Source organism: Pinus tabuliformis, chromosome 7 (assembly GCF_031772625.1).
Source record: "Pinus tabuliformis cultivar Carrire ecotype Pingquan chromosome 7, CPIR1, whole genome shotgun sequence".
In the NCBI taxonomy this organism is placed as follows: domain Eukaryota; kingdom Viridiplantae; phylum Streptophyta; class Pinopsida; order Pinales; family Pinaceae; genus Pinus; species Pinus tabuliformis.
In genome coordinates this window covers 977,049,567-977,076,589 of record NC_142293.1, presented here as the reverse complement: position 1 = coordinate 977,076,589, position 27,023 = coordinate 977,049,567, and positions in this window count along the sequence as shown.

Sequence of the window (27,023 nt, the reverse complement as noted above, 5' to 3'; positions counted from 1 at the left end):
TTTGATAAAGGGAAACTCACGTTGTAACAGGTCAATTAAGAGGCAACAGGGTAATGGTACAAAAGATTATAGATCAGAATCAAGCAACTAAAAAAAAAGAATGTTTTAAGTTATTTTAAGTTGTATACGTGGGTTCACCTAATCCAAGCAGCGTATACAAGTGGGTTGACAGAACAAAAAGAGCGTATACGTATGCACGCACTTTCACAAGAGAAAAAACACGTATGGGATGGAAAATTAAGGAAAATTAAGATTAATGAATAAGAAGGGTCCATACCATGGTATTAGCCCACAATATTAAGCAAAATAATGGTTATTTGATTCCGTCCAAGAGTACCACAGGTTCTAAGTGTTGTTTTGGTCAGAGGTATTGAGAAAGGATAAAACTATATAAGGAGGTGAAGATCAAAGGGATAGGTGTGCAAGTGAGAGTGTTTTCATGAATACTTCTATCTGAAGTATATTTTATGTTGTAAGGGCTATGGTTATGATATGATCTGAAATATCTTGTGCGCCTTTAGATACGATATTGGATCAGGATCATGAGACCTGAAATGACTTATCATTGTATGATCTGATAATTGTTGGGCTAGATATGAATGCTAACACATGTTTTATCCTGTAAATGTTATGATCTGGGTATGATTGCAGTCTGGAATAGCTGTGAAGTTATAAGTTATTATTTTCAGATCTATACGCTGGTTCGCCTTGGTGACGGCACATATACACACTGGTTCGGCTCCTCCAAGTAGCGTATGCAGAAGAAAAGTTTGATGTTCAGAGGTGACTGATCTATCTAATAAATTCTGTTATTTTACCGCTGTCTGTCAATTCTGTCTTCATTAGATTTGAAAGTAGAACTAAATATATAAGGAGATTGAGTCTGATTGATTGATTAAGAAGGGTGATCTTTGCTACTATCTGTTTAGAACTCTGTAATTTGACGGTAGATATTTAGAATATTCTGGTTGGTACAGTTTTGATTAAGAGATTTTTATGATTTAATATTTTTGGAGGTATATGCAGGTTTGGTTAAAGGAATTAGCGTATACATGCAGGTTGGATTCACTAAAGTAGTGTATACATTATGACATATGATTTTTGAGGTTGCAAGTGGTTCTGATTGTTGATGCAGTGTTATGGGTTCAGCTCTATGTTCTGGTGACAATGATTTGACTATTCAGATTGATTGATTGTTGGTAGATGCAACTATTGCAATGGTGATTGATTTTGAGCTTCAATGTTACTAATGGGCCCAATATGAAAATTTGATGAAATGTGGACTTCATATTGTGTTGTTATGTACCATGAGTATCCAGTGTGAAAATTTATGAAACGAGGTCCTTGGAGGAAGAGTGAAGTTAGTAGCCTTATGTAGGCTAGCGCCTACGTACTGGTAAACATATCAGCCAGTACAAGAGCTAGGGGGTTGGAGCTCCCTTCTAGTAGAAATTGGAAAACAAGAGAAGGTTGTAGCCTTCAGCAGGTAGATGCTTGCATACTGGAAAAGTCTGCATGAGTACAAAATTTTCAAACACCTTTTATTATAAGAAGATTGAAGATTGAGACAACAGTAGGGGTGGTTTTTTCCCACATTGGGTGTCCACCTGAAAATCTTGGTGTTCATGTGTGCTTCTTATGTGTGTTGATTTACTTTGTTCTTACTGCATTTGTTTATTGCTTAATGCATCACACTTTGATTTAAGACAATGAATTAGTTGTTTATTACATATACGTTGGTTTCATTCTTTATTTTCACAGGCATATGTTGTTTGGTTTCAGTAAAGTAGCGTATATTGTTTGAAAAGGAAAATAATAATAGTGAAAGTTAAAATATTGATTCAACCCCCCCCCCCCCCCCACAGCAATTGGTATCAGAGAAGGTCCTTCAGAAGAAGCTTGATGGCTTGAAGGGAGATCTCTCAATATGAAGAATCACGAAGGCATGGGATCTATCAAACCACCAATCTTCAACGAAAATAGCTTAGCATATTGGAAGATAAGAACCAAAGCCTATCTTCAGTCACTTAGAGCTAATGTTTGCACAATTGTGGAAGGAGGATACCAATATCCAACAACATTCCCCACAATCCAGTAGAAAAGAAAGCATATGAAAACAATGCCAAAGCTATCAATGAGTTATTGGGAAGTCTATCAAAATCATAATTCGTCAAAGTCATGCAGCTCAACACATCCAAAGAAATATGGGACAAAATCATTGAGAGATACGAAGGAGACTCCCAGGTAAAATGTGCTAAGCTCCAAACTCTCAGAATTTAGTATGAAACTCTCATGATGCATAGAGATGAAAGTATTACTAGTCACTTTTTACGAGTAGATGAGATTGTAAATTGTATGAAGAATCTGGGTGAAGAAATAAAGGAGGCTACTTTAGTAGATAAAATTTTGATATCTCTGTCTTCAAAATTTGAGTCAAAAGTATTTGCCATAGAAGAGAAGAAGGATCTTCAATCTATTACTGTTGTTCAACTTCATGGAATTTAAACTTCCTTTGAAATGAGGAAAGGAGGTCCATAAAATATTAGAGAAGCTGCTTTCAAACATTTAGCAAAGGGAAAAGAAAAGGAAGACCTCAAGGAATCATGATATATTTTAGAATAAGATGAGGTAAAATTTGTAAAGAAGCTTCAACGGGGTTCCAGAAGATTCAGAGGTAAGCTTCCATTCAATTTTTTTGCTTGTGGTAGAGTTGGCCATTATGCTGCTACATGTCCTCATAAAGATAATCATGAAAAAGAAAAGGAGTATGCAAAAGGTAATAGAAAATAGTTTGTTAATAGAATAATTTATTATACTCAAGAAGATAGTGGTGGCTTGTCTAATAGTGATGAATATGAATATGAACAAGATTTTAAACTACTCATGGCTGATGACAATGATGATTTTATGGATTCCTTAGAAGAGGAAGATTTTCTTGAAGAAATCACTAAACTTAAAATCTGTTTGGAAGAAAAGAATATGGTCATAGACACTTTGACACATAAACTCACTAAAAGAGAAAAGCGCAATGAAAAATTAGAATGTGAAGTAGTGGGTCTAAGAAAAGAACTTGAGAAGACAAAATCTCTTAATCTTAGATTTTCTAAAGGATCAAAAACCTTAGATGAAATCATCAAGGTTTAGTGTTATTCGCTTATAAAGACTGGTCTTGGATACACTAGAGAAACATCCTGTTGTTGGGAAAAGTATCCAATACGGAATGACCCTATCCCACTCTAAGGGTGATAGTACCTCAGCAACAATCAAAGCAAAGCTATTCGAGATTACTTCTTTATGAGATGTAAGAGAGAGGAGAAAGAGATCCACTAACCGTTGTCTTCCGCTAATGATTGATCCAATCTTCTCTCTTTGCTGCTTGCTCCCAGCTCCTTGCTCTTTCACTGGCCCAGCTACACCAAGATCCTGCAAAATGGCAAGAGAGGGAAACTACAAGAAGCATACATTCATAATTGATTCAAGGATTAGAATAAATCAAGTATACAAGCATAACAATACACCATTGAGATACATGCATATAGAAGAACCTCAAATGCTTTATTAATGGAAGAAGTAAAGTTCTGAGAGTGTTACAACCATAAGAGGCCCTGTTATCACTTAGAACTATAAACATTTGTATATAATCCTTTGTCCAAGTTCAATGTCAAAAGTTGGTGTCAAATTGTTTTTGTTCTATGTTTCTTACTTAGGGTTGGAGCTTTAAAGGTGTTTGATGTAAATCGTACTCTAATCCTATTGGTCATCCTCCACCATCATGGTTTCATAAGCCATGTCTTGTCTTATCCATGTCACCGATCCTTTCCGTAATTTCGCAGCGCAGTCTCTTATTGGTCAGTTTCGCAGCGTATTTCCGTAATTTCGCAGCGCAGTCTCTTATTGGTCAGTTTTGCAGCATAATCATTGTTTAGCCATTCTGCAGCGCGTCACCATCAAGCCGTTTCGCAGCACATTATGACAATTCAAAACTAGCCGCGTTGCGAAATCGCAGATTCGTGCGTTTTGCAGCGAATATTTCTCAAAGGGTCAAGTCTGTTGATGAGTCACCACTTCTGTCCTCTCATGTCAGTTTGCGTACCTCCCAAACGCTCATTAACCATCACTCCACCAATAGATTTGTAGACATGCACATAAATACTATTCAAATGTGTTTTACCGTGCATGGATCTTTATGATGATCGTAAATGATGCATAAGTGACCAGCCTGTGTGATGATATATTTGAGTTTGCAAGTGAGGCTGCTTTCAAGTGAGCCCGATTACAAGCGAGGCCGAGTTAAAAAGAATTGAATCACCATTTTAGTTGAAGTTGTTGGTCATTGTCTGTGCGAAAGTTTCAAAAGCAAAATGGAGAGGAAAGAACATAGGTCTGGAAAATGTCAGAGAACAGAGCCTGAAGGTTTAGACCTAGCTTTAAGAGATGAAGGCGTTAAGAAAGCATTCAAGGATGCCGGCTGTTGGAATTTCTGTAAGAAGCTGCAAGGTGGCCATGCTCAGGTAACAAAGGATTTTGCTTTAAACTTCACCGGCTTGAATTCTAAAATAGCTATGTTAGAGGTTCAAGTGTCTCCGGAGGCAATAGCTGCTGTAACTGAGATCCCAAGAGGGGGGCAAGAATGGTTCAAGAATTTTAAGTTTGATATGAACCCCTGCAAAGAGTTTTTAAAAGAGGCATATGTGAATGAAGACCTAACAAAAGCAGTGCCTAGAAACTATGTTAAGGAGCACTATGCCCTTCTTCTCACCTGTATTCAGAAGTACTTAACCTGTGAGGGAAGATATAATAAAGTCTACTCTTATCACTTCAAGTTGCTGTTACATTTCACTGGTAAAGCATCCATAGATATTCCCTTCTATTTGTTTCGTAGTCTGAGCAAAATGTGTGACAAAGTGCAATTAAGGAAGGATGACTGTGAAACATCTTTATTTCACCATGGTTTGGTTAAATTGTTAGTTTTGGATGGTCTTCAGAAAATAGGTAGAGATTGGAACTCTTTCATTTTCATGGCTGGTTTCCAAAGTAAAACAGGTCTTACTCCACAGCCAGTTAGGGAAAAAGAACAATCAGTTGAAGAACCCACGTTGGCTGAACTTCAAAAGGAGGCAAAAGGTAAAAAGAAAGCCAAGTCACAGTTGAGAAAGTCAGTGAAGCCACTGACCATTAAAGAACAACCTCAGCCATCAGCAAAAGAAGAAGCTCAGCATAAGAAATCTGTACCTGGACCAAGTGGATCTGAAACAGTGTCAAGAGTTAGGACGAGGAGCCAAATAAGCAAAGAAAAAGGCAAAGCATTGGCTGTTGAAGAAAGCCCGGTATCTAAGGCAAGCCTAAGTGATTTGTTGGAGGCCATTGAGTTTGAGCAAATTGAACCGGTGCACATTGAACCAGTGCATGTTGATCTGACACAGTCATCACCAGAAAGCACCAAGAAGTCTAGAGCTTCAAAAAGACTGAGGTTTGATGAACCAGGTGATGAATTCATACTCAAGCCTAGAAGACCTGTTACGAGGAAGCAAGTAAGGGAAGCTGAGAAACTGCCTAGAACAGAGGTAGCTGAAAATTTGCCTAGAACAGAGGAGGCAGAGAAAGTCAAGAAAAAAGACACAAATAGAACAGTCATCATTTCCCAAGGAGGTAATATTATAGCCATAAAGAACCAGTTGGAGGCAGCTAAAATTGAAATTGATAAGGTGAAGAATGCCACTAGGGAGTTTGCAGTCAGGTATGCAAATTATCGAAAAGCTGTTTTGAAAGGAAGTAAAAACCTAGTAAGCCAGGTGGATTCAGTAGCTGATGTCTACACATGGACAGTTCCAGCTCTCAAACAGGCCAAATTCATCAGAAAGATAAACATGTGTTTAAGAGCCGAAAACAAAGCTATGAAGAAGAGGATTGAAGACTTGGAATCACAGCTAGGTCAGTGGAAGAAGGTTGAAGACTTAAAGGCCCAGCTAGACCAATTAGCTGATAAATGAAGTTGCTGCTCAAAGAAAGGTGTTGTTCTAAGTTTTGTCAAATTTTGTTTAGTTTCATTATTTTGAGGACATCTAGATCCCTGCCATATGTAAAGGAGTTCTAGCAATTAAAGGTATAAGCAGTAAATACCTCAGGGCAAATACAAGCTGTTTTAACAAATTCAGCAGTTTCGTAGCGCGCTACGAAACTGCTGTAGGTGGCGTTTTCAAAGAAAATGAACAGTTTGATAATATGTGCGGGAATTTTCAAAAGGGAACACCTAAAGGTTATGTGAAAGATCAAATAAAGACATCCCAGCCATTCTGATCAAGACAGGTGTGCCTTCAAAAGGGTGAAATGTTTTAACCTAAGTGTAAATTTTCGGTTATAAAGCCACTTTATTGCCGGTTATAGGGTGATTGAATGAATTGCATACATGGAATTTTGGCTTGCGCACCTGGCCATCGATGGAGCATCCAACTCATCGGGAAACATGGTGGTGTTCTATTGTTTTTGGGTTATTAAAGAAACTTAAAGTACATGTTACTGCAGATTCAAAGTGATGGGGGACCAGAACCGAAAAGTAAGGGATATTCTCAGCCAACGCGGAGCAGATTAAAGCTTTCAGTATCCAAAGCCAACATGGGGCATTAACTGCTCATCTCATGCCATCTCAGCCAAACGAAGAGGAAACCAGGTGTCAAAGCTGCAAGGAGGAATCATTCCACGAAGGAGATAGAGTCAGAGTTATAATTAAATTAGAACTCTTTAGAACTTCAGTTAGTGGTTTTTGTATTAAATAGTTTGTTTCAAAGCAGATAGGTGTCATAAATGGCAGTCATCGAGCTCCCCTCATGCTGGAGGAGGAAGCTCCAAGTAGTTATGATTATGTTTCTATATATAGCTGAATGAGGAATGTAAGTAGGGTTGGATATTTTATGAAAACAGAGTGCTATTTTGGCTTGTGTAAAGAACAGTTTCAGTAATACAATTGGCTGCTTGTCTTCTCAGGATTCATACAGTGTTTCAATGCTCAAGATATGTGGTTTTGCTCTATCTTTAATGTTTTTTACAGTTGTATAAATACACAATCACTCAGAATTCACTTTGCTGCTCTGACTTCCTGTGTGTATTTGTAAGCTGAGGTTTTCTATGAGATGTGTTTTGAGTATTTAAACATCACATGCCCTGACTTCTATGTATGAGTAGTGTTATAGTTTACTGAAGTTTGATTAAACTCCATAAGCCCAATGGAAGTCTTTGTAATGTCTGTCCAGCCATCATGTTTGTTAAATTCACCTTGCAAGAGTTAGCCATCTTATCAATAGTTAAAATCAATAACCTTTTGAGAGAGCCCTCTCAGGCTAAGGAGGCTAAGCCTTAGTTAAAAGATTGGTCTGAAACAGTTACACAGAGTCTACTGATCAGCAGCCCTTCAGTGCTTGATTTTGTGATAACAGGCCCAATCCAGCAACACCTCCCAGCAGAAAGAAATCTCCTCTTCACCTCCTTCAAGCAAATCACCCAATAGTTCTATACTCAAACCAACAACACTTCCTCACAGTCACAAGATTCTAGCCTCCTTAGACCTCATGAGAGAGATCTATATATAGGATATTTGGAGAAAGGATGAGTCAGCTTGAGCTTGGCATGGAGCTGACTAGTGTCCCCTCCCACTTTAGTTCTTGAGTCCACTTGGAGGTTCTTTCTTCCACTTGGAGATCTAGACCCTCTTACTCATCACTAGGCGAATTCCCTGATCCAAGTGTCATTTTGGAAGCTTCCTGGGCATTGACACCTTGAGGAATGACTGTGCCACTTGGCCAAACTCGCCCAGCGCAGGTAGCCTTCATTGGAGTTGACATTCAACGAAGGTACCGAGTGGAGCAGTTGACATTCAGCGCAGATGCTCAGTGGAGCAGTTGACATGATCCAGAATTAGCTTGTTTTTGAGTGTTTTCAGGTGGAGAACTGATTTTCAGTGTTGTGGTTTGCTGACCTTGTTCCTCTAGGGGTAGGAACAACATGTTTAGGGACTTTGGATCCCTTAGATTATTGACATTTCATGCTTCATGTTGTAAGGCACAAAAATGTCTATAACAGTTGCCCCCTAAAGTATGAGGTCGTTTATCGGGTGAAATGCTTTATCAGGAGGATCCAAAGTTCATTCAATCGCTGAGAGGTGACCTGTAATAAAATACAATACAATACATTATTTTTCATTCTGCTTTCATGATCTAGCTGAGGCGGGCATTTCCATGCTCAGCTTTATAAATTCATTTTGGTACATAGAACAGACGATCGTCTGATGATAGACTGATAATTCTCTGCTGAAATTATCATCCTTTGAGTAGGATGATCATCTGCTGCAATGATGTACATGTCAAATGTCTTTATGTTTCCTGAATATATATCGTAGCCCGGATGGATGAAACTAGATCCGGGGTCTTCAAACATGTTCGATCTTCACTCTAAGTACAAGTCAATCCATGTGAGAATTGCGCTGAAGTCGAACATGGAAAGACATCGCTTGATTACTGGTCAATGATGTAAACCGTTAACAAGCGCGAGAGGAATCACCGATAATGATAATGACCCTCAAGGTACTGCAGTACAATTCACGTGGTGTGAATATAGGACTTGGCGTCGAACACCACGCAAAATCTTATGGTCGAAGGTCATTGATGTATACCTGTCGCCGAAAGTGAGAAACTTGCCATTGAGGCATGCAAGCTTCAAAGTACTGAGGGGGGTGTTCCTAGATCAACTTCTTGGATAATGAGCTGAATTTGACAAGAAGCGATCCGTCAAAGGAGGGCCTTAATGAATCCCACATCAGTGACACGGAACGGAGCTAATGATTTTAGTGGAGGTGAAAACAATCTGTGAGATATGATTCAGGGTGGCGATCATGGGTGGATGAAGGATAATGTATGGCAGTGGATGGGACACGGTTGACTCTTTCTGAACAACATCTCTTGAACATATAACGACACTGATGCGATGGATCGGTAGCATTACCCCAAATGTGGATGGTTTGGCGAGGACCATGGCGATGAGACCGGTGAATGAAACAACACAACCCGATGTGATACGGAGGAAAAGTGTCATGTTCAAGAGCGACTTGCTACCATTAAAGCTTTGAGGTTCTCCCAATTTTTCCCCAGTCATTTCTGACCAGTACCTCTTTATTTTTGTCAAGCTTGAGGAGGATAACATATGCTTGTTCTATAACCTGCCCTTCGGGAAAGCCCATCGCTATGTTTTAACGAGCCTAGCAATAGGGAAACTCGTTCTCGTCTAAAGACAAGTTTGTCGCTATTTAATCATTTTAACGAGTCTAACGACAAGGAAAACTCGGTCCTTTTCATTTTTAGAGAGTCTGAAAAGGTACAGAAAGTTAACTCCAAAATTCCTTTTTCGTCATCTAATCCCTTAAGTCCGAAAAAGTATAAAACAATACAGAAGGGATGAGTTTTCGATAATTTTAACGAGCCGAATAAAACAAGCGCTCGACTTTTTTGTGTAATAATCCCTCAGGTCCAAAAATATTAAAATCTAGAGGAGGGATAGCTCTTCCGGTCCTTTTAACGAGTTGGAAGGCCAAAACTCGGCAAACTTTTCATATTTTACGAGTCAGATGAAAAGAGCTCAAAGAAGACTCGTCTTTTGAGGAACGAGTGATAAACAGGGATAGCAGCAGATTCCAGGTACAGGTTGGAATTTTCCAATCACGGCAGTGTCACAAGGATGGCTAGGTGAAATCACTCTTCGCAGTTGTTCCTCAAAATGGGTAAACAATCATATGGGGGTGAACGATCGGCCAAATGGAATGGAGGTGGCAGGTGCAAACACGACCAAGGCTTTTTATGGCTAATAAATTTACGATCACAATGTTTATTTACCGGGATAGGTTCATTTTTTAATGAGCTTAAACTCTGGAGGAAACTCTTTCTCACGCTTTTCTATTTTTTAACGAGCATAAATTCCACGGTAAAACTGCTCGATCTTATGTTTATTTTTTAACGAGCATGAACTATGTATAAAACTGCTCGGATTTCGCTTTTCTATTTTTTAACGAGCATAAATTCCGCAGTAAAACTGCTCGATATACCAGTCATAAGATAAGAAATGTCTCCTGTGAGACTCCAATTTTTATAGAGCTTGCGCCTCACATAAGCTATGCTCCCTCTCTTCCTTTCTTTATGCAAGTTCGGAAATGGCTAATCCCAAAAACAGATAAATAACCGCCCCTAGCTTGCACTCCCAAAGGTTTGCATGCCCCCAGGTATAAAGTACAATTTCAAGGCTGCCCCTCCTCTCCCCCACCTCTATTTTTCTTTGGGTGTTCACAGCTACTTGTCGTCTTGCTAGTCTAATGTTAACGATACTTGTCTTCTCGTTATTTTTAACGGGTCTTATGCGGTACTTGTCTTCCCGTCAGCCCAACTTTTAACAGATCTTTTGCAAGATCGCAAGAGAACAGCTACTTGCGACAAGAGAAGAACACTACTCAAAGACAAAACATTGGTGTTATTGAGGGAGGCTTGCCTCTTTCTGGTTACCCAAAGATTGTTTTGTTAACACCAGCAAACGAAAACATTTCCTCGGCACTGTCTACCGAAGTAGACAATGGTGAATGACCTTTGTCAAACAAGTAACCTTGACAAAAGAATCCTATTCTAGAACAACCCCTCTTCCATCCATGGACGGGGTACAGACTAGTCATATTCTTTCGCGGAAATTCTACCTTATACCCAGGGTTTCCTCTGCCCGAAGCAGACCAGGATGCATGCCCTCTGGGTTCCAGTCCCATCTTTCCGAATCACTTGCGCTCAACGGGAAGGAGGACTGGGGGTGGAGACATTTCTTGAGTGAATAGACCATTGAGGGTTGGTATATGACTATTTGCGATGCGTGATCCCGGAAATGAAAGTTGGTCTACGAGCTTGACCATTCTTCCTTTGTGTGGAAAACACATTACTCTAAAGAGTGAGGAGACTATAGCTCCCATGCAATATATATAGTCTCGTCCAAGGAGTAGGTTATAATCCAAGGGTCCTTGAATGACCATCACGTTCATTTGAACGGTCTTCCCTTTCAATGTAACAGGCACATTGGGGAGGATCCCTAATGGTCGACTGGTTCCTTTATCAAAACCCGACAGATTTCTTATCTCAAGCAGAAGCGCCGGGGAACCCAGTGCTTTCCAAGCAATAGAGGAAAGGATACTCACAGATGCCCCTTCATCAATGATAGTTCGAGCCATCACCATTCTATAAATTTGGACCATGATTCTGAATGGTATACTGGCTGGCAACCAGGGTCTGCCTAGTTGGTTCCAATCAAAGGACACAACCAGGTTGCTTGGTGGTGGGACTGAATACACGGCCGGATATGACCCTGACGATGTTCCTTCCTGCGATAAAGGAATGGGCGCATTGCCCTGATGCTCATCAGAATCTGGATGGTGTCATCCTTATTCTCTTCAGTGAGGGTGTCATTTGAAGATGAATCTTCAGTGACGGTGTCATTTGAGGATGAAACCTCTGAAGGAAGAACCGGGTCGACTGCCGTATCGACCTTTAGACTTTCGTCTGGTCTGGATTCAGTAGGCTCATTTTCAATGACTGACGCTTCAGCTGACCACTTGAGTGGGCCAGCTGTATTTTCAACCAACGAAGGACTTGGCATGAGTTTTTTGTATCCAGGAGGAAGTCTCAACGATGAAACCGGGCGATCTTCCAAAAATCTCTTCGCTTCATCTAAGAAGGGACAACGGTGGATGGCGTGATCGCCTTCACACAGTCTGCAGGGGGATCTTGCTCCCCCTCTTTGTCTTGAACCTTCACTTTCGCTGGTTGACGGTAAGCATTCAACATGGCTATCAGAGGTTGATGCTCCCGAATTGTGCAACCGAGGGGACCAGTCCCTTAGTATCCGGGGAATACAGGGACAATCTCTATGGAAGTGGTCTCCTCTACATATGACACATGGCGATTTAGGCCCGGTCTGTGCTGTGTGTGGATTTTTGTCAGATGTCTTTTGCTTGCCCCCAATCACCTTAGGCTCCTTCTTCTTCTTCTCTCTCTTCTTCTTCTCCTTTTTCTCCATGGGAGCTTGGCTTTTGCCGGCTCTACCTTGCGAAGATGAAGGATTGGAGGAAGAGTTATAGGAAGTAGAAGGTTGGTGGGCAGCTCTAGACTGATCTAATTGTTGACTCGACTGTTTAGGAACCATGGTGTTCTGAACTACATTGGTTGAGAATAGCCAAATAGGCAGGCCAATTGTCAGTCCTAGAAGCGACAATGTGGCATGTGGGGCGCACCAACTTCTCCCCAAGAGGAGAAAGGACTAGGATTTCCATCATGTGGAATTCCTTGGTTGGGGCGTTCCATGTTCTCAACCTACAGATCAACGCGGGAATAGGAGGTGATTATGTTCCGTTTAAAATAAATTTTATAACGACGCTTTAGACACAACTTGCTTTTTCACTTTTTAAGAGTCAAGAAAAAGCTAAAGATGACTCTAGTCTCCTTCGATGTTTTAACGAGCCCGAAGTGACAAATGCTCGGATGGACTTTTTCAGTTATAGAGTTTGAAAAATGCCAAAAGAAACTGCTCTGGAGTTCTAGGCAGAGGGTGTGCCAAACTTTTCACAAAACCACAGAATACGTTTTATGGTACGAGTGGTCGATCTTCGTGAATGTTGTGTTCACTGCATTGCGATCAGTAGGGCGGCCGACACGGTTTCCTATGGATAAAGGTTTTGTTCCTATAGGGGTCTCCCAATATATACGCGACGGTACGTGGGAGCACAAGTCCGTATTGATACTTATCGCTTCACCGTGGAGGAATCACCCAACCACTCAACGCTAAGATATCACATTTAACGATGTCGTAACACGTCTCTAGCTTAGACCTCTATGTGTTTGCGTTATGCTTCAATGCGTTGTTATGTAAATTCAATTTATTTTAAGGTTGATCTTGTTTAGCAGTTTGCCTTTATGGATCACCACGAGATGTATAGTAACACTCCTAAATGCAGTCTAAGATGATAAGCAAGCTTTTCAATCTTTCAACTTTGAAAATCTTAACTACTGAGGGAAAAGAAAGACATCATCTTTTCACACAGATCATAGAGCACACACTAATGCACTTTTTCCTAAATCAACATGCAAACTGTCATAATGCACATGCACAATGCAAGTATTTCTTTTCTCTTTCTTAATGTTGATTTAATACAAAAAGAAAGCTGTTGTATAATTTTGAATTCAATTTCAAGTGAAAGCAAGCAAGCTTGTCCAAAATCAAAAGACACCTTAAGATTTACTTGTTTCGACACTAGAAATATACAAATTCAAACCATATGACGAAAGCAAAAGCTCAATCAGCTATGAACAGCAAACAAACTAACTCTTAAGATCAAAACGACACTTATCACAGGTCTAGATCTAAGAGGCCACAACAAGACTAGTTCACTTTCGTTATGGGAAACTGCAAATGATACAAGAAATACACAAAGAACAAACACAGTTTCTTTATACAACCGAGGCGGAATAGTGGCAAGGAAAGTTGGTTTTAGATAGGTACATTGACTGGTAACAGGCTGCAAAAACAAGAGTGAAAACAGGGCAATAAACAGGAGGGAACCCCAGTAGCACTAGGCAAAACTGGTTCAGCGCAGGTAGTACACTGGCAGTTTGACCTTCAGCGCAGGTAGCCCCTTTGGGAACTGCACTGAAATGCAGACTGCCTTCACAGTGCCTGCACTGGAGATTCAAACTTTCGTTTTTCTCAGTTTCCGGGTCACAGATTGCTCAAAAATTCACAGTTTTTGGCCAAATCAGAAGCTATCAGTCAATTACACACTAAGGGATGAAAAGGAGGATGAAAAGCTATCACTAAGAGCTATTTAGAGTCCTTGTGGATCAGCTCTTCAAATCATAAACATGCTCAGAAACGGAGCTAGAGTAGCTGCCCTCTACTTTGCATTTGAAAGCTCCAAATGCAGTTCGATTCGGTACTCCCTGTGTTTATGAAATGAATAGCAAAAACACAAACAACCAACAAGATACGATCCCCAGCGGAGTCACCAATTTTTTGTTGGGAAAAGTATCCAATACGGAATGACCCTATCCCACTCTAAGGGTGATAGTACCTCAACAACAATCAAAGCAAAGCTATTCGAGATTACTTCTTTATGAGATGTAAGAGAGAGGAGAAAGAGATCCACTAACCATTGTCTTCCGCTAATGATTGATCTAATCTTCTCTCTTTGCTGCTTGCTCCCAGCTCCTTGCTCTTTCACTGGCCCAGCTACACCAAATCCTGCGAAATGGCAAGAGAGGGAAACTACAAGAAGCATACATTCATAATTGATTCAAGGATTAGAATAAATCAAGTATACAAGCATAACAATACACCATTGAGATACATGCATATAGAAGAACCTCAAATGCTTTATTAATGAAAGAAGTAAAGTTCTAAGAGTGTTACAACCATAAGAGGCCCAATCCAGCAACACCTCCCAGCAGAAAGAAATCTCCTCTTCACCTCCTTCAAGAAAATCACCCAATAGTTCTATACTCAAACCAACAACACTTCCTTACAGTCACAAGATTCCAGCCTCCTTAGACCTCATGAGAGAGATCTATATATAGGATATTTGGAGAAAGGATGAGTCAGCTTGAGCTTGGCATGGAGCTGACTAGTGTCCTCTCCCACTTCAGTTATTCTTCAGTTCTTGAGTCCACTTGGAGGTTCTTGCTTCCACTTGGAGATCTAGACCCTCTTACTCATCACTAGGCGAATTCCCTAATCCAAGTGTCATTTTGGAAGCTTCCTGGGCATTGACACCTTGAGGAATGACTGTGCCACTTGGCCAAACTCGCCCAGCGCAGGTAGCCTTCATTGGAGTTGACATTCAGCGCAGGTACCGAGTGGAGCAGTTGACATTCAGCGCAGATGCTCAGTGGAGCAGTTGACATGATCCAGAATTAGCTTGTTTTTGAGTGTTTTCAGGTGGAGAACTGATTTTCAGTGTTGTGGTTTGCTGACCTTGTTCCTCTAGGGGTAGGAACAACATGTTTAGGGACTTTGGATCCCTTAGATTATTGACATTTCATGCTTCATGATGTAAGGCACAAAAATGTCTATAACACATCCCAACTAGAAAACCCTTCATTCAGCACCAAAAGCTATCTTGATGCAGCAAAAACTAGTGAACAATGTGGAAATCCTCAGCAAAAGCCTAAATGTACTCCCTAGATAAATCATTCTCATTTTACTCCAAGGGTGAACATTAATAGAAGCACCAATCAAAAGGTGAACAACACCAAAAGATTTTATGATCACAATTTTTTTTTCTTTAATGGACAATGTTTTTCATGACATAACCTTGGTCATAAAGCTGCTCAATGTGTTGCTTACAAGACTATCGTGACTAGAGAAGAAAGAAAACAAAGGAGCGTGACAGGAATCAAGAAAATCTCTTATAATAAATTTTCTCCTCTTGAAAATGAAATGGAATTTTCATTTTGCAATAACTTTGATCATCAAGAATCTGAATGTGTGAGCAAAGTTCAGCCAACAATTCAAAAGGAACAAGCATCATCAAATTCCAAGGTATGGAAAAGGAAGGAACTTCAGTCAGAAATATGTGGCATAGCTCTATTTGCAGAAGGACAAGAAAATCAGTGGTACATTGATAGTGGATGCTCTAAACACATGACAGGGGATGAATATAAACTCATTTCTTACAAAGCTTTAGAAAAGGAAAAGAATGTCTCTTTTAGAAATGACACGCCTGCTATCATTAAGGGTAAAGGTTCTGTTTATTTAAAAGAAAAGGTTAAAGTTGGAAGTGTTATGTATGTTGATGGTTTAAAGCATAACTTGTTGAGTGTTAGTCAAATGTGTGATCAAGGAAATGAAGTTGTATTTCGATGAAAAGAATGTGTGGTTTGTGATCTTGACATAGGAAATACCATAATAAAAGGTACAAGAACACCTAGCAATCTATATATACTAAAAGGAATTCAAGAACAATGCTATCTAAGAAAAATAGAAGAGAACTAGTTATGGCATATAAGATTGGGGCATCTAAGCTTTTCTCAAATAAGAAAATCATGCAACCTCAAGGCAGTTCGTGATCTTCCAAATATTAGCATCCCAAAAAATGCCATCTGCAAACCATGTCAATTTGGTAATCAAACCAAAGTTCATTTCAATTTCAAAGAAGGATAAAAAAATTAAGCCTCTTGAACTCATTCATACTAATTTGTGTGGGCCAACAAGGAAAAAATCACCCTGTGGAGAAGAATACTACATTTTATTCATTGATGATTTTTCTAGAATGTGCTGGATTTGTTTAATAAACAATAAAGATGAAGCATTTGAGAAGTTTAAAGTCTTCAAAGCTTTAGCTGAAAATGAATTAGATCTAAAAATCAAATATCTTATATCTGATCAGGGAGGAGAATTCATATTAGACGTTTTTTTTTTTTTAAATTTTGTGAACAACATGGAATAAAAAGACAGTTCTTTGTTGCCAGAACTCCTCCACAAAATGGTGTGGTGGAAAGAATGAATAGAATAGTTCAACAAATGGATTGAGCTATGGTTGATGAATCTGGAACTACTGACACCTTCTCGGGTGAAGCTGCACATGTTGTTGTAAATATTCTCAACAAAGCTCATGTTTGGATAAATAGTGATCAAACTCCATATGAACTTTGGTATGGTAAGCCTCCTATTGTAAAACACTTCAGTGTTTTTGGAAGAAAATGTTTCATCAAAAAGACTGATGAAAAACTTGGTAAGTTTGAACCTAAAGTAGACGAAGGAATACTTCTTGGTTATTCATCTAGAAGTAAAGGATACAAATGTTATAATAAAGAATTTGAAAAATTGTTGAATGAATTGATGTTGTAAACGATGAAGCATGCATAAATATGGAATAGGTGAAATCAACAAAGGAAGATGACAATGAGGAAGACGGTGAATGTTTTCCCGTATCAAATCGAAATGATATAGAGGAAGAAACCAATGAAGCATCAGAAGAAGATACAACTGACAGGGAAAAGGCTCCATCCAGGCATGTTCAAAAGAATCATATAGAATCTCAAATTATAGAGAAAAAGGGCCTGGAGTGCAGATAAGAAGAACTCTTGTAGGAGCTTCCAGTTATCTAGCAGACTAGCATTACTATCCTCCATTGAACCATAAAATGTTAATGAAACGAGAAAATATGAATGTTGGGTTAAGGCCATGGATGAAGAACTTGACTAAATTAAAAAGAATGATACTTGGGAATTAGTTCCTAGAACTCATGATAAAAATGTTATAGGAACAAAATGGATATTCAAGAATAAGTTGAATGAAAATGAAGAGGTTATTAGAAACAAAGCAAGACTTATTTGTAAAGGGTATCCTCAACAAGAAGGTATAGACTTTGAATAAATTTTTTCACTATTGCCAGACTTGAAGCCATAAGAATGTTTCTTGCTCTTTCAAGTTTTCAAAAATTCAAAGTGTATCAAATGGATGTAAAATCTGCATTTCTTAATGGAGATTTAGAAGAAGAAGTTTATATTGAACAACCAGAAGGATTCATTCTAGGAAATGATGCAAAGCTTGTATGAAAGCTCAAAAAGGCTCTATATGGACTGAAACAAGCTCCAAGGGCTTGGTATTATCGTCTTGACAAATATCTTCAACAACAAGGTTTCACAAAAGGATATGCAGACATAAACTTATACACAAAGATTGAGAATGATAAACTGCTAATTATTGTTGTTTATGTTGATGATATCATCTTTGGCAGCAATGAAGAATCTATGAGTCAGAACTTTGCTTCTGTTATGCAACAAGAATTTGAAATGTCTTTACTTGGTGAACTAACTTATTTTCTTGGTCTACAAGTACAACAAACAAAAGATGGCATTTTTCTTTCACAAACTAAATATCTCAAGCAGATTTTGAAGAAGTATGGAATGGAAGATTCTAAACCAGTATGTACTCCAATGGTAACATGATGTAGTCTCAGTTCTAATGATGAATCACCTACAGTGAATCAACCAGCATACAGATCTATGATTGGAAGTCTACTTTATCTAATAGGTACCAGACCAGATATCATGCATATAGTAGGAATTATTGGAAGGATCCAAGACAATCCAAAGGAATCACATCTTCACGCTGTAAAAATAATATTCAAATATCTCCAAGGAACTCAAGAATTTGGTCTATGGTATCCTAATGATACAGATCTCACTCTTCATGCATATACAGAATCATATTCGGTAGGAAATGTTGATGATCAAAAAAGCACTAGTGGAGGTGTATTCTATATGGGATCATGATTAGTGTCTTGGTTCAGCAAGAAACAAAGTTCGATTTCCTTATCTACAGCTAAAGAAGAGTATGTGGTTGTTGCATGTTGTTGCACACAACTACTTTGGATGATGCAAACATTGCAAGATATTCAAATCACATGTTCTCCACCCATCTCCATTCTATGTGATAATACAAGTGCCATTATTATTTCGAAAAATCTAGTCATGCACTCCAAGACTAAGCACATACCCATTAAGTACCACTTTCTACGAGAACAAGTGTTTGAACAAAAGGTTAAATTAGAGTATGTTCCCTCCAAAGAACAGGTTGCTGATATATTTACCAAACCTCTTCCTAGAGAAACATTTGAATATCTCAGGCAAAAGCTGGGAGTAGTTTCAGCATCATCCTACTATTAAATCCATTTTTTAGAGGAATGTTTCTTATACACAGGTTTCATGAAGTAGAGTCGCATATATACATGATTTTTTTTTGTTGCAGGAGCATATATGTTTTTTTGATAGAAAAATAGTGGGTCAGACTCAAAATTAGTTTCTGACATGGGTGTTCCATTTGATATTGATGGTTACAGTATGATGATATGTTTTGTTAATTGTTGTTTATTTGACTGATGAAGATTCCTTGATGAATGATTTGTTGACAATGCACAGGTAGCACAGGTTCAGGGGGAGCATTAGCCTTAAAAAACATAATGCATTGTTGGAACCATGATTGCTGAATTCAGCTATGGTTTCAGATATTCATATCATTTGCTGTAAAGACTCTACATGTACTCAGGGGGAGCATGGACAACATAATATATGTCAAAGGGGGAGAATATCTTGGTCTGCCCTTTTCCCTTGATGTCAAAGGGGGAGAGTATCTTTATCTTTGTGTTGCTTGATATATCTAACAGGTTCTATAGCTTGAAGTGATCAACACCTATATGGTTGCCATCAAGTCCAAAGGGGGAGATTGTTGGCATTATGGTACAAGTCTTGTCATTGATGGTAACCCACTCACAGGTCAGTTCAAATTTGATAAAGGGAAACCAATGTTGTAACAAGTAAATTCAGAGGCAACAGGGTAATGGTACTAAAGAATAGGATGATGGGGCAAAGGATTACATATCAAAATCAAGCAATTAAAGAAAAATAATGTTTTAAGTTATTTTAAGTTGTATAAGTGGGTTCACCTATTCCAAGCAGTGTATACAAGCAGGTTCACAAAACAAAAGGAGCGTATACGTATGCACACACTTTCACAAGAGGAAAATCACGTACTAGATGGAAAATTAAGCAAAATTAAGATTAATGAATACCAATGGTTACTTGACCCCATCCAAGAGTACAACAGGTTCTAAGTGTTGTTTTGGAAAAAGGTATTGAGAAAGGCTAAAACTATATAAGAGGGTTAAGATCAAAGGGCTAGGTGTGCAGGCGAAAGGGTTTTCATGAATACTTCTATTTGAAGTATATTTTATGTTGTAAGGGCTATGGTTATGATATGATCTGAAATATCTTGTGCACCTTTGGATACAATGTTGGATCATGATCATGAGACCTGAAATGAATTATCATTGTATGATCTGATAATTGGTGGGCTAGATCTAAATGCTAACACATGTTTTATCCTATAAATGTTATGATCTGGGTATGACTGAAGTCTGGAATAGTTGTGAAGTTATCAGTTATTATTTGCAGATCTATACCTTGGTTCACCTTGGTGAAGGTGCGTATACACACTGGTTCGGCTCCTCCAAGTAGCGTATGCAGATGAAAAGCTTGATGTTCAGAGGTGACTGATCTATTTGATCAGTTTTGTTGTTTTACTATTGTCTGTCAATGATATATTCATTAGATCTGAAAGTAGAACTAATTGTTTAAGGAGATTGAGTCTGATTGGTTGATTGAGTGAGAAGGATGATATTTGATACTATCTATTTAGAACTTTTTAATTTGACAACAGATATTCAAAATATTCTGGTTGGTACAGTTTGATTAAGAGGTTTTTATGATTCAGTATTCTTGGAGGTATACGCAGATTTGGTTAAAGGAAGAATCGTATACATGCAGGTTGTCTTCACTGAAGTAGCATATACATTCCGACATATGATTTTTGAGGTTGCAGTCGGTTCTGATCATTGATGTAGTGTTCTGGGTTCAGCTCTATGTTCCAGTGACAATGATTTGACTGTTCAGATTGACTGATTGTTGGTAGATGAAATTATTTCAATGGTGACTGATTTTGAGCTTCAATGTTACTGATGGGCCCAGATTGAAAATTTGTTGAAATGTGGCCTTCATATTGTGTTGTTATGTATAAGGAGTATCCAGTCTAAAAATTTATGGAACGTGGTCCTCGGAGGAAGAGTGAAGGTAGTAGCATTCTGTAGGTTGGCACCTACGTACTAGTAAACATATCAGCAAGTACAAGAGCTAGGGGTTTGGAGCTCATTTCCAGTAGAAATTGGAAAATGAGAGAAGGTTGTAGCCTTCAGCAGTTAGATGCCTACGTATTGGAAAAGTTCGCCCAATACAAAATTTGTAAACACTTTTTATTATAAGAAGATTGAAGACTGAGACGACAACAGGGGTGGTTTTTTCCCACATTGAGTTTCCACCTAAAAATCCTGGTGTTCATGTGTGTTGATTTATTTTTTTCTTACTACATCTGTTTACTGCTTAATGCATCACAGTCTTATTTAAGACAATGAATTAGTTGTTTATTGCATATACGATGGTTTCATTCTTTATCGTCGCAGACATATGCTAGTTGGTTTCATTAAAGTAGCGTATACTGTTTGAAAAGGAAAATCATAATAGTGAAAGCTAAAATACTGATTCACCCCTCCCCCCCACCCCTTCTCATCATTTTTCCCAACACCTTTGTCTTCTCTATTGTTGGTTGGTTTTCATTTGCAGTCTTGGTTAATGTAACTTACTTGACAATAGGAATTCTATGACATAATCAACCCATTGAACTATATTTTAATTTTAAATACTACATCCACAAATAAGAGATGCATAACACAAAATCATGGCTTTCCTCTGGATTTTTTTTAAGAATTTTTGAAAGTATGATTGAAACAATCTATAGGATCAAATAATTTTATTTACCATAATATTTATGATACTGGTCTAGCTTATATTTCAAATAATTTCCAAATGTTGCAAGAGCTAGAGCAACATCACTGTATTCATGAGTATTTTGGTGCCATACTTGCTTGTTAGAAATTGTAAATCATAGATCCTTCATTTATTAGGGCTCATCTATGGATTCTATCATTTTTGTGATGATGGTCTTACCATGTATGCTCATAGTTGTAAATGTTTAGTAAATGTTTAACTAAGTGATTGGGACTATAAGTATCACATAATTGCTACAACTGGGTAGTGTTTTTTTATGTTTGGGGAATGCACATTAGGGAGAATGCATGAATATGGGTTATACATTTGGAAAAATTTGGTGATGAAAATTCAAAATTATACTACTTTATCAAAGTGAAGCCTTCAAAATTCATATAAGCATTGTGGAGTTTGATTCAGATTAAAATGAAAATTTGTAGAGAATTATGATGTTATCCTAGTGATATTTTTTGCAAAAAAAATTAGTGTCGTATAATCTGTCAATTTTCCAATAAATGAAATTCTTGTCCTTGCAAATTTTCGCACATCTTAAGCGATATGCATGTGTTCACGTAGCATTACTAGGTCTCATTAGGGGAATTTTAAGGTCTAAAATGGGACTCCTAAGGAAATTATAAAATAATAATGGAAATCATAAAATAAGATTAGATTACATCATCAAATTTTAGAGGGAAAAAATAAAAGACTATTTTTTCAACTCATATTTTCAACTTATCTCCCTCTAGGTTTACTCAAATTTTGATCAGAAACACTCGTTGGATGAAAAAGTTGATTACTCATCCAAGGAGTACCCATGTTTCATATTTTTTATGTACCCTACTACACAAAAAATGGGAAATACATGAAAAACGTGATTGCAATCACGTTTTTCTTGTATTTCTCATTTTTCGTACAGTAGGGTCCATCAAAAGTATGAAACATGGGTACTCCTTGCTTGAGGAATTAAATTTTGCATCCAACGAGTAATCCCAATCGAAATTTAAGTAAAACCTTAGGGAAATAAGTTGAAAAAGTAGTTTTATTATTTTAATATTTTTTAATATTTTTACTTCTTTACTCCAAAAATGGTGAATCATCCCCCATGTTTGACATAATCGTCTTGAATCTTATTGGTTCTTATAAAGTTTATTTTGGTTGTACATTTTTCTTAGGAGGCCCATTTTTAGACCTCAAAAATCCCCTAATGAAAATCTGTAATTTAATATATATATATATATATATTTTCCCCTGGGAAAAAGTCGTAATTTCTATTAAAGTTAAGAAATTACATTTTGCATATGCCGAAGCATTCATATACAGGCAGCAGTGCCTAACAAGATCAGTCTGTGGTACTATATAAACAAAATTAGAGCAGGTTGTCTCCTCGCAGGGAGCAGTCCAAAACTGTACACTAACAGTGTTCAAAATAAGAGTCCATTGCTCTACGCAGAGAGCCATATATATCAAAGATAAAGTGCTGTATAGTGCTAAATATAGAGAGGTATATACAACTATTGACAACAAAAAAACAAGTGAAAATCTGTAAGTGGGCTTTTATAGCCCATTATCCATCTGATCATCAAAGGGTCTATGATAATGCTGATAGAATGTCCCTTCGATTTCCTCCTGTATCAGCCAATTGTCTCCTTGTCTGTGCGCTGCCTCTTTGGAGAGTTGATCTGCAATGGTATTTTGTTCCCTGTAGATGTGACGACAAGCAAATGATTCAAAGGAAGTAGTCAGTCTCTTTGCCTCATCTAATATATGCCTCAACGAAAATGCATGACAATGAGATGCATCAGACATCCAATTGCAAACTATTTTAGAATCACCAAACAACTGGAGATGTCTGCATTGTTTTTGTATGGCAAAGTGTATGAGATGCTTGGCAGTGCACAGTTCAGCATAGTTATTAGTTCCTCTGCCTAAGTATATTTGAATTTTGTAGTTGTGTGTATCATTGAGATATAGTACTGCTCCTCCCCCACAGCCCATCTCTTGTGCAGAACCATAAAAAAAAGCCCATGGTTTGGATTTGTCAATATCCAATTGTTTAATTATGCGAACAGGGCCTATGGTCTCTTCATCAGGTATCATGTTATAATCCGCAATGGTATGAAGAAGGATAGTGGGCCAGTGGGGGGCTCTAAGATTGAAAATAGCCTGATTCCGGGCAATCCAGATTGCCCAGCATGCAAGAAGCGGAATATTAATGGCCTTCCCCGAGTGTTCATGGTTCCAGTTCTCCCATGCCTCCATTAAGCTATGACCATGCCAATTTTTCAGTTGCGGGAGGTGAGAAGTGAGGGCATGCCAAAATTGTAAGGCGATGCTGCAGTTCAAAAATAAGTTTAAAGTGCTTTCTTCCTCCTGGTGACAAAGATGGCAGTGGAAGGGTCCATGGAAGGATCTCTTCATAAGATTGGTGCCCGTAGGTACTTTATAAAAGAGAATGTTCCACATGAGCAGTCGAGTACGCGTGGCTGATTTGAGTTTCCATAATGCCCTCCATGTGGGATGGATAATTTGAGGCTTATGAGGCTCCATGAGTTTTAGATAGCCAAGCTTCGGGGTATATGCTCCATGTTTTGCAAAAGCCCAAATGATTTCGTCAGGTCCTTCAATAAGTCTGATGTGAGCTTGTGTGAGCGCATCTGTGTACTCTGCCCATTCATTGTGCCACTGTACCAGAATATCTAATACTTGTGCGCTGGTCCAGGCCTGATGGAGGAAAGAGGAGTTTGCTTGATCGCTAATATGCATTATGTATATGATAGCTCTGTCATTAAGATGTCCAATGAGGCCATTTGAGATTCTGTGAGTGTTTCCACATCCGACCCATGGGTCCAGACCTATTCTGACCGCATTACCAGCGTTGATGCGCCAAGTTAATCCTTCTCGTAATAAGGGTAGTGTACCGATGACAGCTTTCCATATGATGGATATGTTATGATTAGTTCCCTGTTGACTGCATATCCAATCCAACACATTCAAGGGCCTGATATACTTTGCATATGCTACCCTGGTCCAAATTCCATCAGTGGTGAGGAGTTTCCATCCAAGTTTGGCGGCCAGAGCCCTGGAGAAAAGGTCGAGCCTTTTGATACCCCAACCCCCCCAGTGCTTGGGTTTTGCTATAGTATCCCATTTTACCCAGGCAAAGATTCTGCCTGGCTGGTGGCCCTTCCAAAGAAATTTACTGCATATATGCTGTAATCTGTTGAGTATGCCCTTGGGTATCCATGTGAGAGCCATCCAGTATACTGGAGTGGCTTCAATCACACCTTTAATAAGTATCAGTCTGCCAGCTTGAGAGAGGTATCGGTGGTACCATACTTGAAGTCTCTTTTCCACCTTGGCTATTAGCCATAACCAATCAGCAATTCTGTATCCATTAGGTTTCAGTCTGAAACCAAGATATTTAATACCTTCTGACAAGGTCAAGTTGATAAAAGGGAATCGCTGATTAGCATAAGCTATTTCATTGATAGAGCAGCCAAAAGTAGTGATGGTGGACTTATTGACATTAATCTTCATACCAGTAGCTTGCTGAAAGAGTAGAAATGAGTTATGGAGTACAGTGGAGTCTCCAACACTGCCATTCAGAAAAATAAGGATATCATCAACAAATAATAGGTGAGTGAGGAATAGGTTGTCTGCAAGTTTGATACCAGATAACTGATGTCTATCCCGTGCAGATGAAATAATTCTACTCAACCCTTCCATAATGAGTAAAAACAGCAGAGGGGAGAGTGGACATCCCTGTCTGAGACCCCTCTCTGAAGTGAAGAAAGAGGTAGCTTCCCCATTTAGTAAAACACTGTAGGATACATCAGTGATACAGCTCATGGTCCATTTGATGAAGTCATAAGGGAAACCCAGGTGAGTGAGCAACAGCCGTAAGTATAGCCAGTTGGTTCTGTCAAAAGCCTTGGACAGATCCACCTTAAGGATCATTCCTTTTTGTTTCTTAATCTGCAAGGTGTGCATGAGCTCTTGGGCAGTAGCAATGGCCTCGTGGATCTGTCTATGGTGCAGGAATGCAAATTGTTCAGCAGATATATGATGCGATAGAATGGGCTTAAGACGATTAGCAATGGTCTTAGCTATAATCTTGTAGAGGCAGTTGCAGAGTGATATAGGGCGGAAGTCATCAAAAGTGCTTGGGGCATTCGATTTGGGGATGAGGGCTATGAAAGTGGATTTAATGGCTGAGGATATACGACCTCTCCTTCTGCTGTCTTCAACTATATTCAGGAGGTCATTGCCCAAAAGATCAAAAAACGCAAGATAAAATTCAATGGTCCATCCATCTGGTCCAGGGCTCTTATTTGTTTTGAACCATTTCAGAGTAGCCTCCAATTCTGCCATAGTCACTTCCTTCTGCAGTTCCTCAGCATCTTCTTGTTCAATGTATCTGGGGAAGAGCTCAGCCACTCTCATGATTTCCAAGATATTGGCTTCTACAGGAGCCTTATATATGCCTCTAAAATGCTCTGTAGCCAGTCTGGCCAGATTCCGCTGTGAGGAGACAGTGACCCCTTGATCATTCTTTAATTCCCAAATAGTGTTTATTACTTTGCGGCCATTTGCAAACTTGTGATAAAATTTGGTATTTGCATCTCCTTCGGTGAGCCATATAGCTCTGCTCCTAAGTCTCCAGCTCTCTTCCCTTTCCTTCAGGATTTGAGTGCGTTTAGCAATAAGGGAGGTGAAATTCTCCTTGCTTTCAGGGGAGAGGAAAGTCCCATTTGATGATTCTTCAAATTCTACAATGACCCTTTCAGCCTCCTTTAATGTCAGATTATCCTGAATGCATTTTTGGTGTGCCCAGTGTTTAGTCAATTTAGTGTTGTCTAAATTGCTAGTATTAATTGTCAACCCGGGGCTCGTAAGCTGATGAAGTGAAGGTGTACTATATGTACTTAAGTAACCTCTTAGAGTTTTCTTATCGTTGGGGGTGTTGTTGTGGTTAATTATGTTCCTAAGATGGAATGATGATTTATAAACAAGTGAGTGATGGTGTGTGTGTAGTGTGAATCCTAAATGAGTGAGAGTGTGTGATTAGTGATTTCTAACTACTTGCTTGAAAGGAAATGACTTGAAAGATCTTGAAATAACTTTGAAAGCAAATAACCACTTCCAATGGCACTAGACACCATTCATGCAGCTGCAAATAAAAGAAAAGAAAGTCACTTTTAAAACCAAAGATAAAGATTATCTCTCTCTAACTCGCTGCTTCAAACACATGTACTGTGTAAAGCACGGAAAGAAAGTAGCTTAAGTTGAATTAGAAAAGTGATTAAAAATGGGAAAAATCTGCTTTAAAGACTAGTGATAACGTTTTGCTCTTTCTAACTCTCTACTTCAGCCATATGTACTATGCAAAGTATGATTAGAAAGTAGTGAAAGAATAGTCTAGAAAGCACTCAAAGCCAGCTGCAAGTTAGTGGTATTCTGATCTTAAAAGATAACAGTTTATGATAAAAGATCATTCATGTGTTAGCAGCTCTTTGAGAAATAAGATTAAAAATCAGCTATAAAAACAAAGGCAGCAACTTGAATCTGTCAACTTCAAATACCATT